Below are 17,611 nucleotides of genomic sequence, written 5' to 3' on the forward strand. Positions count from 1 at the left end.
GAGTGGTGCAGCCTTCAGAGCGCAGGAACAAGAGGACGCTTGCCTGGATTCCCGCAACTTTTATCTTGCAGCGGGAAGGCGGGGCAGCGTCCCCATCCCGCCCAGAGGTGCACGGACTTCCGGGCGGGTGTGAGGACAACCCTTTTAGGCGGCGGGGGCGTGCTCCGACCACGCCGCTATGGGCATACCGGCCGGGACATGCCCCCCGCCCGCAAAGGTTTCCCAGGGGATCGGGGCACCCAGCCATACGTTCAGGGTGACCGAGTGGTCTCCCCTTTCCACACCCACCTGGTCTCTAGGATTTATGATCTCGTCAGGTTCGCCCATCATAAACTAGGTGGTTGTGAGAAAAGTGCTAGAGGCTTTGCAATTGGCACTAGAGGTTCCAATCATCAAGTGCCCTGCACATTGTAAAGGAAATGATGATGTCTCTCTGAAAAATGGGTATTTGGGCGAAGTTGCATGTTATTGTGCATTGAATGCTAGTGTTTTTAATGGAGAGTACGTAAATGAGCAAGATGATGAGACCGATCTCAACCTGCTGATGACAGTTGCAGATACATGGGATGAGGTAAAAAGGTTGCAAGAAGAGGTTTCTCAGGAAGAGCAATCAGGCTGGATCAGAGCAGCATGTGTGAAGAGGGAGGATGACATTTGAGTATCTGAGGCGTCCGATGGTGAGGCACATTCATGGATCAACAGATGTAGGTAGAGGTGCGATGGGAAGGTTGTTCAGGCAAACATGGCTTAATCTCATTTTTTGAGTGATAGCTGAGACGTTGGGCCACCTGTCAGAAAATGAATGTGGGCAAGAGGACCGATCGTATTCGGACTCATATTGGAAGGTTAGGAGGGCACTTTAATTGAATGCAGCTAGACTTTGTTGATATGCCTGACTGCAATGGTCTGCGGTACATTTTGGTTGTCGTGTGCATAATATTTCGGTGGGTGGAGGCCTATCCTACTAGAAGATAGGATAGTCTTACAGTAGCTAAATTGCTGTTGAAGGAACTTATCCCAAGTGTCAGATTTCCAACAACTTTGAAATCAGACAGAGGATCTCATTTTAATAATGAGATTATGAAATTGCTAGGTGCAGCTTTGCAATTTGAACAGAGACTCCATTGCAGGTATTGGCCAGAGGCATCCGGTATAGTGAAGTAGATTAATGGTATTCTGAAATCCAGATTGGCTAAAGTCTGTGCCTCATCATCCTCGATATGGCCTGATGCTTTGCCTCTTGTGTTGATAAGTGTTCGTAGTATCACACAAAGAAGGACTGGACTCTCGCCACATTAAATTCTCATTGGGCGGGCTATGAGGTTGTACGCTGTGCCTTTAACATACTTGTAAATATATCGGATGATCTGGTGCTCAACTACTGCAAGGGACTGGCTGACGTGGTACATTCTGTATCCCGCCAGTTTGAACCAGGATGTGCAGAACCAAATCAAGCGCAGTGCCATGACTTACACCCTGGTGACTGGATGCTTGTGAAAAAACATGTATGGAAGCAATGTCTTGGTGTGGTCCGTTCCAGGTGATTCTAGTCACAACAAATGCTCTAAATTGTGGTGGCCTTCCACACTGGGTGCACGCCTCACACACACACAGGGCCCCGTGCCCCTTTGATGAAACACCTCCTCTCCCAGAAGAGACGCCAGTCGTGGCTGAGACGCCACCGGGGAGATTCATTCAAGCTGTAAGGAAACGCCAGTTGAAACAGCACTTAAACAAGCTGAAAGAGGATTGGAATAGCAGAGAGAAGCTGGCTCAGATGAAACAGATGCCGCAGGGGTGAATGGGAAAGACTCTGCATTTGATCAAGAAGCTAGTGCTGCGGGCCCACAAGGTGGAAGAGAGTTGACCAAAGGAGTCATCCAGGAGAAGTTTGTCTTTGTCAACAGAGGGACAATTCGCACCCTTATGTGAAACGTCTGAGTCAGAACAAAGTGAGGTGAAAGTGGAGGATCCAGCTCAAAGAGATCTAAATGACTGAGGTTGCCTTGTTGGAGGTATGCTACTCCTGAGTGGACATAACAAAGCTGTAAATGCTTACAAGGTCAAACAATGGAACTTCAGTGCTGATAATAGATTTTTCGCTGAAGATTCAGGGGACTGATTTGAATGTTTTTCCCTCATTTGTTGTCCCCTACCCGCCGAGGCTGAGTAGCTTGCGAAACCTAATACTGAATGATACTGTCTTTCCTCTGTTAAATCCAGAACAATCACCTGAAGAGGTTGCAGAATTTAGAGCAGACTTGTTACAGTTGCTTATAAATGAATTGAGATCGAGCTTATAAGAGAAGATGAATGACATTTTATGAACTTTGATAAAAGTGCTTGAAGAAGAACACCTAGGCTGAAGTGGAAGAAGAAAAGATTTGGAGTATGCGAATTTAGAAGAACAAGGATGGGATAGGGAAGTCTAAAGAAGATTGCATATTGTTGTAAATAAAATTAACTCTGAACAAGAGACGGTGTGTTCTTTGCACAGATGGAGAATATTAGAGAAGATTCTGTAGCTGCTATTTCTCTGCCGAACTTGCTCTAAAGTCTAATGGAAACTAATCACTGTAATCGTAGGCATAAATGCTTAATATGTACTTCTATAACATTCATAGTAATAGAATTGATATTGTTAGTTGTTGTGCTATCCTTGAGACCTACTGGTAGTATAAAAAACATACCTACACCCGTACAGACACTGACACCAGAGCCAAAAGGGAAATTAGCAGTATTAGGAGGGCAACACTTATATACTGATTTGTCTAGAGGGGATGTCACATTAAATGCTTATGCTAAGCTACTCTGTGGGTATGTAAACACTATGGAAGTGAGGGATTGTCACATTTGTATGCAATTATCTGCCTCAACAGCTGAGGGCATCAATTACCATTCTCTTCCCTTGACATATGGTATTAGCTATAGTTTGCTTCTTAGTGTATTTCATAATCAGGGTCATTTTGAGTATAATTTTCCAAATTATGATTTGGTCCTTTCAGAGGTGCCTTTGTTTAAGCACCTGAACAAGCATACAGATGCAAAAATTGCAGAATTTGCTGGTAGATATTTTGTCTCACCACAGACAAGATACTGCTCATGAACACTGCCATAACCTAATTTGTGTACTCACAGGGATTGAAAAGAAATGTATTGATCAAGTAAAAGATAGACTAGAGCAGTGGTGGCTAAGGTTAAAATTGAATTTCATATTCAGGAGCGGGTACAGGTGGAAAAAGACCTTAAGTCTGCAGGAAACTCTGGAGCGTTATCCTTAGATTGGTGGCGTAAGGGGAGATTGTGTGTACACCATGATCAAAGTCACTACAGTTCCATCATTTTAGGGAAGAGTGAATATGACCGCACCTTTGAAGTTCGTGGGTCATGGAAGCTAGAAGTGGATGGGAGAGATTCAGTGATTCCAGGGGTTTATTACATTTTTGGGAGAATTGCTTATTTCAAATTACCCAGTAGATGGTATAGAGCTTGTTATCTGGCTGTGGTATTCCGAAAAATGTATCATGTGGACAATTTTGACTATCCAGTCTGAGAAGAGAAATCAAGATATAAACGTGGCTTGAGTGCTGGAGCGACCGTGTGAGATATTTTTGGGGCTATTGTACCTAGCATGGGTGTGATATTGAATGACATCAAGATTAGGAAATTGTCTTCAGTGGTTGATAAGTTAATCACCAGCACTGCTGGATCCTTGTTGTTCGTGAATACTGAGATGTTTGCTATTTGATCAATGGTTTTGCAGAACCGTCTTGCTTTAGATATCCTGCGGCAAAGGGGGGGGGGGGGGAGTGTGCTGGGTGCTAAAGGTTCAGCAGTGTTGTACATATATCCCTGATAAGAGTAGAGATTTACAAAAATATATAAAGAACATTAGTGAGCTTCACCAGGACTTAAATGACCTGGCTACTGCAGGAGTTTAGGATTCAGTTGGAAATGGATTTAGTGCTATTGGTAGATGGTTTCCAGACCTGGAAAGTAGTATAGTTGTTAGAGACGCAGCGTTTGCGGTGGCAGGACCCGCAAGGGAGAGCAGGAGTGCAGCGGCCCCTCCCCCTTGACACGGGGGTATTATCATCAACTTCACGCCTCCCGCTTTGCGGGAGACGCAGCGTTTGCGGCGGCAGGACCCAAGAGCGGCAAGGGAGACCAGGAGTGCAGCGGCCCCTCCCCCTAGATACCGGGGGCATTATCATCAACCTCGCGCCTCCCACTTCGCGGGAGACGCAGCGCTTGCGGCGGCAGGACCCAGGAGCTGCAAGGGAGACCAGCAGTGCAGCGGCCCCTCCCCCTTGACACCTGGGGTGATTTAAACAAGGAATATAGCCAGCCCTGCGGGACGCGCGCAGGCGTGCACCGGGCTAAGCCCGGGCAAAGGGCGGGCTGTCTGTGGCCGTCCAGGGCCAGAGGAGGCCGGGCTGGGCCACCCCCATTTCTTCTGCTGATTGCTGCCGCTGCCACTAAAGGTACTGTTCATTCTAAACTCTCCAAATTCCAACGTTGGAAGAGGGGCTGGAATCCCTGCCTGCTTGAGTATTTGGCAATTCTTTTGCATCCCAAGGGACTGTTTGCTGCTGCTCCCCCTGATTTTGTCAAATTCCTGTTCCCAAATTTTTCCATCTATTGCTAACATCATTAGTTGAGAGCTATGGGAATCGAAAGGTTATGGAGGGCGGGGGTGCGCCCACCAGCAAAAAGGGGAAAAAAGCTAAAAAAACGCCCCATGCGGCTATGAACTGTGTCCTAACTAGAACTGAAGACATAGTTGCTGAGTGTGAACAAACCTTAGCCAGTAACAGTACTATGGCTCCAGCCACCGATGTCCAAAGGTCCCCTGGTGTTGCACCCAAGTTGAAACAAAAATGTATCCTCACCATGTTTACCAGCCAGAACCCTCGCAAGCAGAGCCCCAGTGCTTTGCTAAAAGCAGGTCCAGACCCTGATCTTACTGTCCAAAAAACACCAGAGCCAGATCCCAGTGAAGGGCTAGATCAGAAACTGCTCCCACTCCCACTGGTTCCATGTTCTAACAGGTTTGCTCCTCTCGATTTAGACTGTGTTGTAATAGTGGAAAATTCTGGAGTGACAGTGAGGGGCAATTGTGATAGAGCTAATGGGGTGGGAGAACCTAGTGGTAACCTATGTATGACCACCAAGTTGGAACTTCTTGATAGGATACAAATCCTGGAAAAGCTAGTGGCAACCCTAGCGGAGAAGGTGGAGGGTCTGGTAAAAGGAAGGATGACAAGGTGTCCAGATCCCCCCGTACCTTCTCTGCGGGAGAAACCAAAAACTGCTAACCTGACTGGTTGTGCTACACAGAAAGTAGTGCCATCAAAACTCCCTCCCCCAAGACCAATTATCTGAAGGGTGGTGGGAGGGCAAGTGGACCACCAGACACCTCTAGGTCGTATGCTGATTCCTTGAGTCACAGTTTGCTAACAGGGCCTTCTTTGGGGCAAGCTCCTTCTACAAGGCCCAAAAAACTAGTAGCTCGCCACATCCCAGACGCAAACAGGTTCTCACCATCCATAGGTGCACAAGGGTTTTTACCTTCCCGCCCCGTGGCAAGGCCAATTGTGTATATGACCCATGTTCTCAAATTAACTATGGTAGGGAGCTATGAAAGTAACGAATCAATACACAATACATCTATTCATTGGTTGAGGCACACAAGGGGGTGTAGATCTATTATAAGAGATGACATGACGAGAGTAAGGAGGATAACTAGGGCCAATTCCAGATTGTGTGGAGATGGAATTCTCAGATTTCTCCATAGCAGAGAACCTTTTACCCCTTGACTACAGAACATCACCTCCCGATCACTCTTCCATTCAGATCCGCCTGTTTCCCCTCTGGACATCGGTTCGGAGCCAGAGGACTCAGGGTTAAGCCAAATTGATTGACTAGCAAGCACACACACTCTCCGCTTGGGCCCGGACCTGCATAAACCAGGTGGAAATGATCCGAGTCAGGCCCCCTGGGAATGAGCTGCCGCTGCCTCTTCGATTAACGGGAAGCAGGCGGCGGACAAGGTTGACCTACTAGGGAGAAGTCCAGCTAATGATGAGAACTCCAGGCAGAAAACAGCGGGGGTAATCCAGTTCATATCCTGGAATATAGCAGGCTTACAAAAAAACCCAGCCGACCAGGATTGGAATGATTTCATAGATAACTATGATATTATTCTATTCCAGGAGACATGGAGTGTGGTCCCCTTTTACAAGCCTGGGTTCACTATATACCATATCCCCGCAATCACCTCAGGCAGGGGGCGTCCATCAGGGGGACTCATTATCTGGTTTAACATCGACCTGAACTGGCAAGTATCAAAGCATGATACCCCATCCGAAGATATTCTCCATATTTCAATTGTAGGGAATGAGGTTAATGTCAATCTGGAAATCTTCAACATCTATGCTAGAGGGTCCTCGGGTGCCCAGGCTAGTTCCACCATATCAACACTTGAGGTGGAATTGTCATCCATCAATACCAACGCAGGGATCATCGTTGCCGGTGACTTCAACTGCACCTTTGAGCCCTTATGCAACGAGGATATTTTGGGCATTGGGGACGAGGACTCCAAGTGGGCCCGACCCCAACTCAGTCTGGCCCCTATTAAGAGAATTAATGCCCTAACACTGGAGCATAATTTGCGAGCAGCAAATGGTAGAACCCGATCGGATCCTACGGGCGTATGTACTTACAATAGATCTAGGTCCCCATCACGCATCAACTATATTCTATTAGATGTATGGTCGTGGGCCGACCTTATTGACATGGAGGTGGTCCCCACGTGTGACAGCGACCACAACCCGCTATGCATGCAGGTGAAGCGTGCACGGGATACTACATCTATTGAGTCACCTGGCCCCATGAGGCAGTTGACAAGGGAGAAAATTACCATCCAATTGCAACCGTCGCCTGAGATGGAGTAAGGTCGCCAAGCAAGAATCCACCCTGGAAAGTATTAGGGAGGACATAAATCATAGCATCTTGGAACTCAATGACATAACGAGTCCCCCCTCAGTAGCCCCGCAGGAGTCAAAGCTTACGAAAGTTTATAAGGAGGTCATGGGGAAGGTAGGCGAGTTCTTCCTGGTTAAAGAAAATTGCGGCCGTAAGACCCCTCGTCCAAAGGCTGCAAACCCTTGGTACTCCAAGGCCTGTAGGACTAGGAGGCAGGAACTGTCAAAGGCCCTAGGAGAAAAAGATCAAACTAGTATAGTCGCAGCGGGGATAATTTATTACCGGACGGTCGATATAGCCAAACGTCTTTGGGAGGAAATGCATTGGCAAGATTTGAAATCTGCTGCCCAGTTGAAAGACTTCACTAGATTCTGGGAGCTAATTCGCATTGGTACCAGAAAAGGAGTAGACCCTACAGCAAACCATATAGTGGGGCACCAATGGTATGAGCACTTTTATGGCCTGTATGCCAGTGAGAAAGGGAATATACCCATTGAGCTGGAGCTAGGATCTACCCCCCGCACCCATGGGGAACTGTTTGGGTTAAGAGAGGTACACACAACAATTGCTAATGTTGCACGAAAAAAATCTTTGGCCACATTTTATTCTCCGGATCGTCAACCTCATTGCGAGTGGACACCCAGTGCCCGACTCATGGAAGGGTGCTGAAGTGGTGACTATTTTTGTAATAAAGGGGACCGGGAGGACCCTGCCAACTATAGACCAATCAGTTTGATCGATGTAGCCCAGAAAGTGGTTGGCAGGGTCCTTCTGACAAGATTGAGGTCCTGGATTGATGAGGAGGGCATTTTGTCACAGTTTCAGGCTGGGTTTAGACAGGGGATTGGCACGATGGACCAGGTCTTCAGATTTCTTGCTCTCTATTGGAAGTCGGTTACAATCAAAAAGGGCAGCCTTTACCTGGCATTCATCGATTTAAGAACGGCCTTCGACCTGGTCCCTCGTGCCAAGCTATGGCAGACAATGTTCGAACTTGGCACCCCCGCCCCAATCCTGGACCTCATCAAAAGGCTCCACGAGAGGAACTACGCCAGAGTGAAGTGGGGAAATGAGAGTCAACTGACTGAGAGGATAGCGGTCAAGAGAGGGGTCCGCCAGGGCTGTGTTATGGCCCCGACCCTGTTATCCCTATTCGTCAGTGGAGTGGTGGACCACTTGAGGGAGGACGGGGCTGACGCCCCAACCCTGGCAGGGGAAAAAACCCTCACACTGCTCTCTGCGGATGACACACTCTTGATTTCAAACAGCCCCATGGGGCTACAAAAGTTACTTGACTGTTTCACCCAGTTTTGTGATGCTAGAGGTTTGATTATAAATACATCCAAAATAAAACTAATGGCCCTGGCACCATCGAAAAACTTTAAAAATAACATCAGATTAAATGATACCCCCCTGGAACTTGTTGAGGCCTTTGACTATCTAGGAGTGAGGCTCAACAGTCGGATGACCTGGTCCTCGCACCTGGCCAAAATGCTCCACAATCACAAGCGGGTGTCGGGGGCTATTTCTAAACATCAGCGCCTCTCCTAGAGTCGACCTGCGGCCCCCGCCATTAAGGTCTACGAGGGAAAGGCCTTGCCCTCATCACTATACGGAGCGGAACTGTGGGGTTTCGAGAAGGTCACAGACCTAGTAAGATCAGAGAACAAGTTCTTCCTCCATCGACCCCACTGGTCCTGCTCCACTATGACTTGGGGAGACATCCAATAAATGAGGTTGCAAGACTGTGCCCTTTATTGTTCTGGGCACGCCTTAGAAGGTCCCCGGAGTTATGCCACTATGCCACTGCATTGACCGAATTAATAGAACTTGATGCAGGCCACAAGATAGTCTGGCTATCCAAATTGAAACAGCTAGTGGGGGATATAGGTCTGGGAGAAGCTTGGGTGAGTCATTACCTGCCGCCCAAAGTAGTTGTAAAAAAGGCCTATTTGGATTGGGTGGCCGCTGCCGCGGCAGCTGCAAGAAGCGAAAACCGCGGTACACTGACAGAAATCTACTTGAGCGTTACGCCTGTGCCTAAATTAGAATCTCTCCTAGATCTTATTGAGTCCCCGAAAGATAGTGCCCTGTATCTGAAGTTCAGGTTTGGCACCCTCCCATTAAACGACTTCAGAGCAGGCTGGCGGCACCTTGGGGGGATCGACTTGGGGTGCCCGGGCTGCGCCTCCCCTATGGAATCGGTCACCCATTTCCTCTTCGCCTGCCCAGCTTATGGCCAGGCGAGGAGGAAATGGCTGAAACCGGTTTGTTCCAACCTGGGCTGTAGACGCCACAGGGTGGCGCAGCGTATTCTATAATCAGAGACTTTGATCCCCAGCCTAATCTGTGGGGTGGCCAAATGCCTGGGTTGCGCCTGGATGAGGAGGATGAATTTTTCTAGGATGATCAAAGCACAGGTTGTGGAACTGCCGATCACCATCTTGTAATGATGTGCATTTCGCCTTTTTATGACAAACCATTTTTAACTGCTTATCCAATACACGACCAATTTGTCTGTCAATGCATGTATTATGTATTATATGTTATGTATGGTCTTTGCTACATATTGCACCCTGGTAAATACTGTGTAATGTATTTTAACCGGGAGAAGGTTTTCCCCTTCACCCTTTTTAAAATGTTTTTTATAGTTTTATGATATTGTATATCGAATAAAGTTATATACAATGTATAGTTGTTTCAATCCTGAAACACTTGCTTATCATTGGCATTTGTGTTCTGGCTTTGGTGGTTGATGTCAAAGGTTACAGGATGTATCATGAAAGGAAGGAACAAAGTCATAAATTAGGGGAGATACAACTAGAAAGGGCTGCGTACTATCATGATCTAAAACAATTTTTAAAAGTTAAAAAGAAAGAGATTTGCATCCACCATGGCTTAGATAGCTCCATCTAATGTTGTGTAGTTCCCACTAATCCATAGGATCAACATGTTTGTGGACAACTTAAACTTTTGGTGAGGTGCCTAGACTGGTTCCATGCACCTCCTTAGTATATGTTGGCCTAGAGATCAGCTAGCTCATAGTGCCACCATAAGCCCCCCTAACCCAAACAAGCAACAAATGGTTTCTGGAAACCACTGAACATGACAAACCTGACCCTTGTAGGGATTGTAGTAACAAATCTACAACCTTTTTGCTCAGTCACACATGCATTCTTGTTCTCAGAGAAGTATAGAGAGAATACACAGTGGGGCATTTTTAATACATTTATTGAACCGATGTTATTCTTGCAAAATATACATGTGCTGCAATAATCAGTAGACAGAAGCAGATGAAAGTGATAACGAAAAAGGAAATAGCAGATATAGTTCCACTGTGGTGCTAAGACAGTGTATATATATATATATACGGGAATACCAGATACTAGGTAGTTATCCGGTGTTCTACTATGCAATCCCTCCTTTGTGTAGGTCTAGACTCTAGAGGGTATGTAGGTGTAGAGCCAAGAATCCCCCTGGATAATCCAACCACATTACCTGGAAGTAAAGAATGTAGGACCCAGTCTTTGTCACGTAATGGACCCCCTCATGTAGATGTTAGACAGCTGCTTAGCAAAGTCTCAGCATGCGGAACCTTTCGATGTCAGGGGAAGTGTCTCCTCTGCTAACCCCCAGAAATGCTTCTTTATTTATAATAAAAATAATCATTGAGATGTAGAAGCAGATTCGCTTTTTTGGGGGAAATGTAGATAGCCCTGTCGCCTTGTGGATGAAGCTAGAAAGACATTTGTTCATCATGCGTAAAGGCCTTGTACTCAGTGTTCAAGGCATCATGATAATGTTGTGCAAATCCAGATGTGTAAGCAAAGCAATTTCAGAGAAACTAATCCAACACTGTCACGCACACAAATATGTGCAAAAGGTCACAGTAAAAAATGTTATTGTGCAGAAAGAGGACAATGTAAGAAAATGATCAGCGGTGCTACATGGGCCTAAGTCGGGCATATAGCACTAACAGATCATTTGATAAGATGATAAAGATTTGGTGATGGCTTGATAAGCCACCCGAGAGGGTATTAGAGAGGAGTATTTTGGGCATTTTTAAAGAAACATTAGGCGTGCATTATACTCTCATATACTCTGTGTGACTAATACATGAAAAGAAAAAGAGGATTACAAGATGATTTTGCATCCTCATGATTAATTGGACTTTTATGTGCATTTTAGAAATGTAATGACAAGGAGGTGAACTAATACTATGTGATGGGATAACAAAGTACATGTGTTTATCAACTTCTTTAATATTTCATTCATAACCTTTAGCATATTAAGACTTTCAACTCGTAACTGTTTAAAATGCTGAAAGCAGTACTTTGCTGTTTATAAATAATTGTACATGCAATGTAACCTGTGCTTTGTTAATTTAGCCAAACTGTATGCCTGAAATGCATCTCTATTGTAATTTTTATTTAATGTTTGAATTTGTATTTTAGTAACTATGCAGTGCACTTCAAAATTAAGATTATCCAAAATACCTAAAATTCATTCAATCGAAAAAGAAGTCACTTAAAAGCATTAAACAAACTAATATAACAGTATCAAAGGAATTTATTACAATTAAAACAATGTGGTCACATGTGGGTTTAAAAATATCTCATATTCTTAATAATTTATTGTTGGTATACATCACAAGAAAACTACACAAAAGGTTGATGTGGCGTTTCGGTGAGATGTATCTCCTTCACCTTCTTCAGGACAGAGTTTTCTAAAAGTGTCTTAGCATTTTATTTGCTGGAAACGGAAAGGGAAAATATTCCTCTGTGGTGTTTATTACTGATAATGGAAACCTTGATATTAGTAACCACTCAATGAGAGTTCCGTTCGTTGGAACCACCAATGACAAATCACTCGGATAAGTATTGAAACATGAATACTATATCTAGACTGATATGTCCATAGGACAACAAGTGTGCTGTGACTTATGGTTCAATTTTCAGACTTTTTTCGATTTTTACGCTGTTTTCAATAATTGGTTAATGTTTTTAAGTGACTTCTTTTTCGATTGATTGAACTTTAGGTATTTTGGATAATCTTAATTTTGAAGTGCACTGCATAGTTACTTGTCCAACACATGATCCATAGTTTTTTTACATTTTGAATAGGGACTCACTTTGTTTTCTTTGGTTCATTACCCTGTCCCTTGTCTTAGTATCACGGTTCCTCCCGCTCTTTCTTCATTTGAATTTGTATTTTGCTAGCATTGTGGAATGTTGCATGTATCTTTTGTTCCCACATCAGGTGGACAAGGCTTCACTAGTTGAGAGGATGAATTATTGTTCCTAGAAGAGAGGCCTGAGAAGGAGAAAGTGATAATGGATGGAGGACAAGTTCTTATGGGAGAAGGAGATTGCGCCAAGGACATATGAAATATTTAAGCGTGTGAACATGGAGGCGGAGAAGGGAAGCTAGAGACCAGTGGAGATGGAAATTTACCAGTGGCACTATGGGAGGTGCCTTAATTCAGTGATTGCTGTGTACTTAGGGCAGCTGAAACTCTTCTTGAGGACAACTTGAAGTACATACCTCGTCTTTGATTTTGTGGCTTCATGCTTCATGAAATCTTCTTTCCTTTCGCAAAAAATTGAAGACCCTCCTGTTTAATTAATTTCCTGGCACTCCCAGTTTCTGTCTGAGCCTCTGCTTGTTTCTTTCTTTTATCTATTTCTGGCGCCGGGAAACCCATTGAGGGTAGCTGTGCGCAATACAAGTTTAATAAAATAAAAATAAATAAATGCTACTAGACCCTGGTTAGAGTTACTTTTTAGGAAGGCTCTCTAACAGCTGACATCTTTTCCTTTCTTTTGCTAAACGTGCCCTAGACTAGGATTCAAATTTTAAGGTAGTGTAGGGATAGATAGGGATTTGTAAGGCTTTTATCTGAAACTTGATGCAATCCAAAGTGCATTTTTGTCTTTTGATAACCTACATTACAGTGATAGAGTTGCTTGTTTTCCTTTTGCAGTACCACCTCAATTGGTTGCGGAGATTTTCATTCTGTTTACTTAATTAAACAACCAACTAACCTGAATTTGGTTGTCGACCTGGATTTATTCTGGAGGCATGGAAATTTTTATTCTAGATATTTCGAAAGGAGTTTTCTCTTTATCTCTCATGCTGTATAAAAAAACATTGCTCTAAAGAATTTAGGAGTATGGGTTCCAGCTCTCCCAGTATATCCTATATAAAAATACTTTAATTTACGCAATCTCAATTGAGCCAGGATTAATAACTCCAGGACTGCCATTTTAGCCTTCCTCCAATCCTCTTCCTCCAAGGGCCTCAGATTTGATTCCCAATGCTCTCTAAGTCTGATCAGTGGATCATGGATGTTGCACTGTTAGAAATGGGATTTCTGGTTGGCTAGGTCAAGGCGCCTAAGCCATTCAGAAACCACGAATCTAGTCAGGGCAAGGGAGTTACACACTGAAGATAACCCCTGCTCACTCCCTTGGTAGCTTGGCACGAGCAGTCAGGCTTATCCCAGAGGCAATGTGTAAAGAGTTTGCGCAACACACACACAGCAGCAACACACTAGGCACACCACAAAAAAAACTCCACACAAGGTTATCTCAAAAATAGCCTTTGTATTATCATAAACACATTAGAATCATAATCACACAAACTACAATGTGCCAACTGGCACTAGGCGATATTCAATCAATCAATCAGGGATTTATAAAGCACATTACTCACCTGTGAGGGTCTCAAGGCGCTGAGGGGGCGACAGCTCCGGATCAGTCGAAAAGCCAGGTATTGAGGCCCCACCTGAAAGTGTGCAGGGTTTGAGAGCGTCTGATGTTCACGGGGAGCTCGTTCCAGGTCTTGGATGCTATGTGGGAGATAGCTCTCCCATCTGTTCTGTTCTTTTTTTTTTTTTTTTAATATATTTTATTGTTTCCATACTTTGCACATTACACATTGTACACTTATACATTTCATATTAATCACCTGTGAAGAAAAACAAAAGAATCAACAAAAATAACTCATTCTGATATATGTATACAGCACATCATTTGACTCTTCATTACAAAGAGAGAGAGAAGAAGGAAAAAAAGGAAAAAAAAAAAAGAGAGAAAAAGGGAACAAAACCCTTAATCTTACTGTGAACCAATATTCTCTTTCCATCTAGTTATAGGTTCCCAAATTCTTAATCCTCTCATTTTACCTCTTATCCCTTTCTGGGCATAAATAGGTTTTTCCAAATTATAAGCCGCTAATAAATTAGCCAACCAAGTTTGCATGATAGGTGGATTTTTATCGAGCCATGCTCTAGCTATAGTCAGTCTATAGACTGCGGCAGCCACAAAAATAAATCCTTTCTGTGCAATACCCCCATGATGATCTATCCCCAACAATAATAATGATGGGGTGAGGGTTATTTGTAAATTCAGTGATCTATTTAAAAAACGTTCTATATTTCCAATCAAGGTATACAATTGTGGACAGGTGGCGAAAACATGAATTATGTCTGCCTCGAGGAGGTTACACCTCGGACAAGTGATACCAGTAGTACCTCCCCATTTAGCTATTCTCGCTGGGGTAAAGTATAAGAAGAACAAAGTTTTATAATGCTGGGATTGTAGAGGTGCCGAACACAATACCGTACGCGCAAGATCAAGTGACTCTTGAAATATTTCCTTTGGAATACTCAATTTAGCTACCCATTTGTTACAAAAATTTTCCATATCATCTACTTTCCCTTTCACCAAACATGCATACAAACTCCTGATTGTGCAGTCTGCAGAAGCTTGTATTTTCTCCAGAATTTCGTTACTTTGATAGCCTGCAGGTCCTCCTTGTTTATTACCCAAAAAACTCCTAACCTGGATGTATTTAAAAAAAGTCCTCCTGTCGATATTGTATTTCATCATAAGATCTGTGAACTGTAACATCTCTTCCGTCCCTCTCAGATCCCCAATCTGTACAATTCCTCGTTCAGCCCAGGTAGCCATTGTACTATCCGCAAAAATTGCCGCAGGAAATGTCCTATTCTTATATAGCCTAGTATATCTGTTAAATCTACCAAGGCCTGACTTTTTTAAAAAAGCATTCCAAATTTTAACTGCAGCATTGAGTGTTTTAAATCTGGTCCTTTTGTAATACCCATACTCCGTACAATTTAAGAAGCAATTTTCTGCTTCCTCACCCAGAACAGCCACATAAATTTCTGTAGACATACTTGTAACTTTTTGCGCCTTACCACCCCCCCCCCCCCCCCACCCCCCCAATTAACCCCTGCATATATTGCAGGGCAGCCGCAAAATAATACATCCTAAAATCAGGCACTCCCCAACCCCATTTCTCTCTCGGTAGAGCCATAAATCTATAGGCCCTTCTGGTCTTACCCTGTGCCCATATACATTTATTCAAAATGATCTCTAATGAGTTGAACCACTTATTTTCGAAAAAGAGGGGGATAGCTCTGAAAAGATAGAGGAACTTGGGGAGAATTAACATTTTGATAACATTGGTAGTTCCTACCAGGGACAAATGCAGATTATTAAGCCTTTCCAGATCATTTTTGACCTTTGATAATAGGGGGGCAATATTATTTCCCACAACATTATCCAGATCTGATGAGATAGCCACCCCTAGATAAACTGCTGAGGTAACCACACGTGGATCATTACAATTAGAATATGCATTCTCTACTATCTGGGTCTTTGCTTTATTAAGACTATAACCGGAAATGTGCCCAAATAACTCAGCTTCGCGTTCAACTTCACTAATTGACATATGAGGGTCGGGAGTAAGTATTGCCACATCATCTGCGTAGGCCAGCGATTTGACCACACGTCCATTCACCCTGACTGGCGGGATCAAAGGGTTACCTTCTAGTCTATGGAGCAATGGTTCTAAATAAAGGGCAAACAACAATGGGGATGAGGGGCACCCCTGTCTCGTCCCCCTTCCGATTTTAACATCTGCCGAATACCCTCTATTAACTCTAATTCTGGCTATAGGGTCCTTATATAACGCCTGTATAGCCCTGATAAAACCTTCACCTATCCCAGACCACTTCATAGTTTGCTATAAGTATTCCCAGGAGACCCTATCAAATGCCTTCTCGGCGTCTAAAAAAAGCGCTGCCATAGGGTCTCCCAGGCTACCTGCCGCATCAAACATAGTTAGAACCGTCCTGGTATGCTGCGTTGTCCCTTTACCGGGAATAAATCCATGTTGGACAGGACTTACCAAGCTCTCAATGACCCCTGACAACCTTGTGGCTAAGATTTTAGAAGACACCTTAACATCAGCGTTCATCAGTGTAATCGGTCTGTAGGATCCTGTGGTTTTTGGGTCCTTCCCCTTTTTTAAGATTACAATGATGTCTGCTCCCCCCCAAGATTGGGGAACCACATCACCCTTTTGCGCCGAAGCCATAATGTTAAACATATCATTAATCAATAATCCTTTAAATACTTTATAAAATTCCACCGGAATCTGATCCGGCCCTGCAGCTTTGCCTGATGGCAAACTATTCAGTGCGGTGTTAAACTCATCTATATGTATTGCCATTTCTAGTTCTTCTCTTCTGCCTTCAGGCAATTTATAGGCCTCAATTCCCCTTAGATACCCATCTATATCAGTAATACGCTCTTCCTTCTCAGGGGTGTAAAGGGTAGTGTAGTAATTCCTAAATACCTCTCTAACCTGTTCAGCCTCACTTACCATGTTGCCCTGGCAATCCTTAATCTCTTTAATATCTGAAGTAGCCATTCTTTGTCTAGTACGCACAGCCAAGATATGTCCTACCCTCTCACTTAATTCATATGCATTCTCCTTTTTAGACAGGAAATTCTTTGCCTCTTTCTCTGAAATGCCTTCTAATGCTTCTGCTTTTACAGCTATGATTCTAAAAAGATGTGTTTCTACTGGAAGGTTCTGTGTTAAAGCCAAGGCGAGATCTTCTTCCTCCTTTATCAGTCTCAATCTTACTTCCTCCAATCTTGCCCTCTCTTTCTTCTGTTTTGCTAGAACAAAACTAACTGTCTCCCCCTTACCCCAGCCTTAAAAGCGTCCCATACGATACCTGGAGAAGCGGATTCTCTATTAATTTCTCAATAAAATGTTATCCATTTTTCCATATGTCCTCTATATTCAGCATCTGTTAGCAATGATCTTTCGAAAGTCCATTGTGACCTGGTATTCTGTACCTGTCCCATTTTCAAAGTTAGGATCAGTGGACTATGATCTGATACTATACGGGGTTGCTTCTCTATTTTAGCTTCCTGAAGTAGTGTTCTAGAAATTAAAAAGTAATCCAACCTAACCAAGGTCCTATGTGGGGCAGAAAAGTATGTGCTACCATCTACATGTGGGTGTAATTTAATCCAAGGATCTAACAGGGAATTGTGTGAGACCAGGTCTGCTAAAGCTTTATATACTTTCTTCTTCCTCCCACCATATTGCCCACCAGCCTGCAAAAAAGAGCTATCTGGTACATGAATGTTCAAATCTCCGCAGCATACTATAGGTTCTGGCCATTGAGCTAATTCAATATCCAAATATTGCAGGACGTCTGGGTCATCCTCAGTAGAGCCATAAACTGTAACCAACGTTAAGGTCTCTCCTTTAAAGCAAATTTCAAGAATGACCCACC

The sequence above is a fragment of the Lissotriton vulgaris genome, chromosome 10 (genome assembly GCF_964263255.1).
Source record: "Lissotriton vulgaris chromosome 10, aLisVul1.2, whole genome shotgun sequence".
NCBI classification, from domain to species: Eukaryota; Metazoa; Chordata; class Amphibia; order Caudata; family Salamandridae; genus Lissotriton; species Lissotriton vulgaris.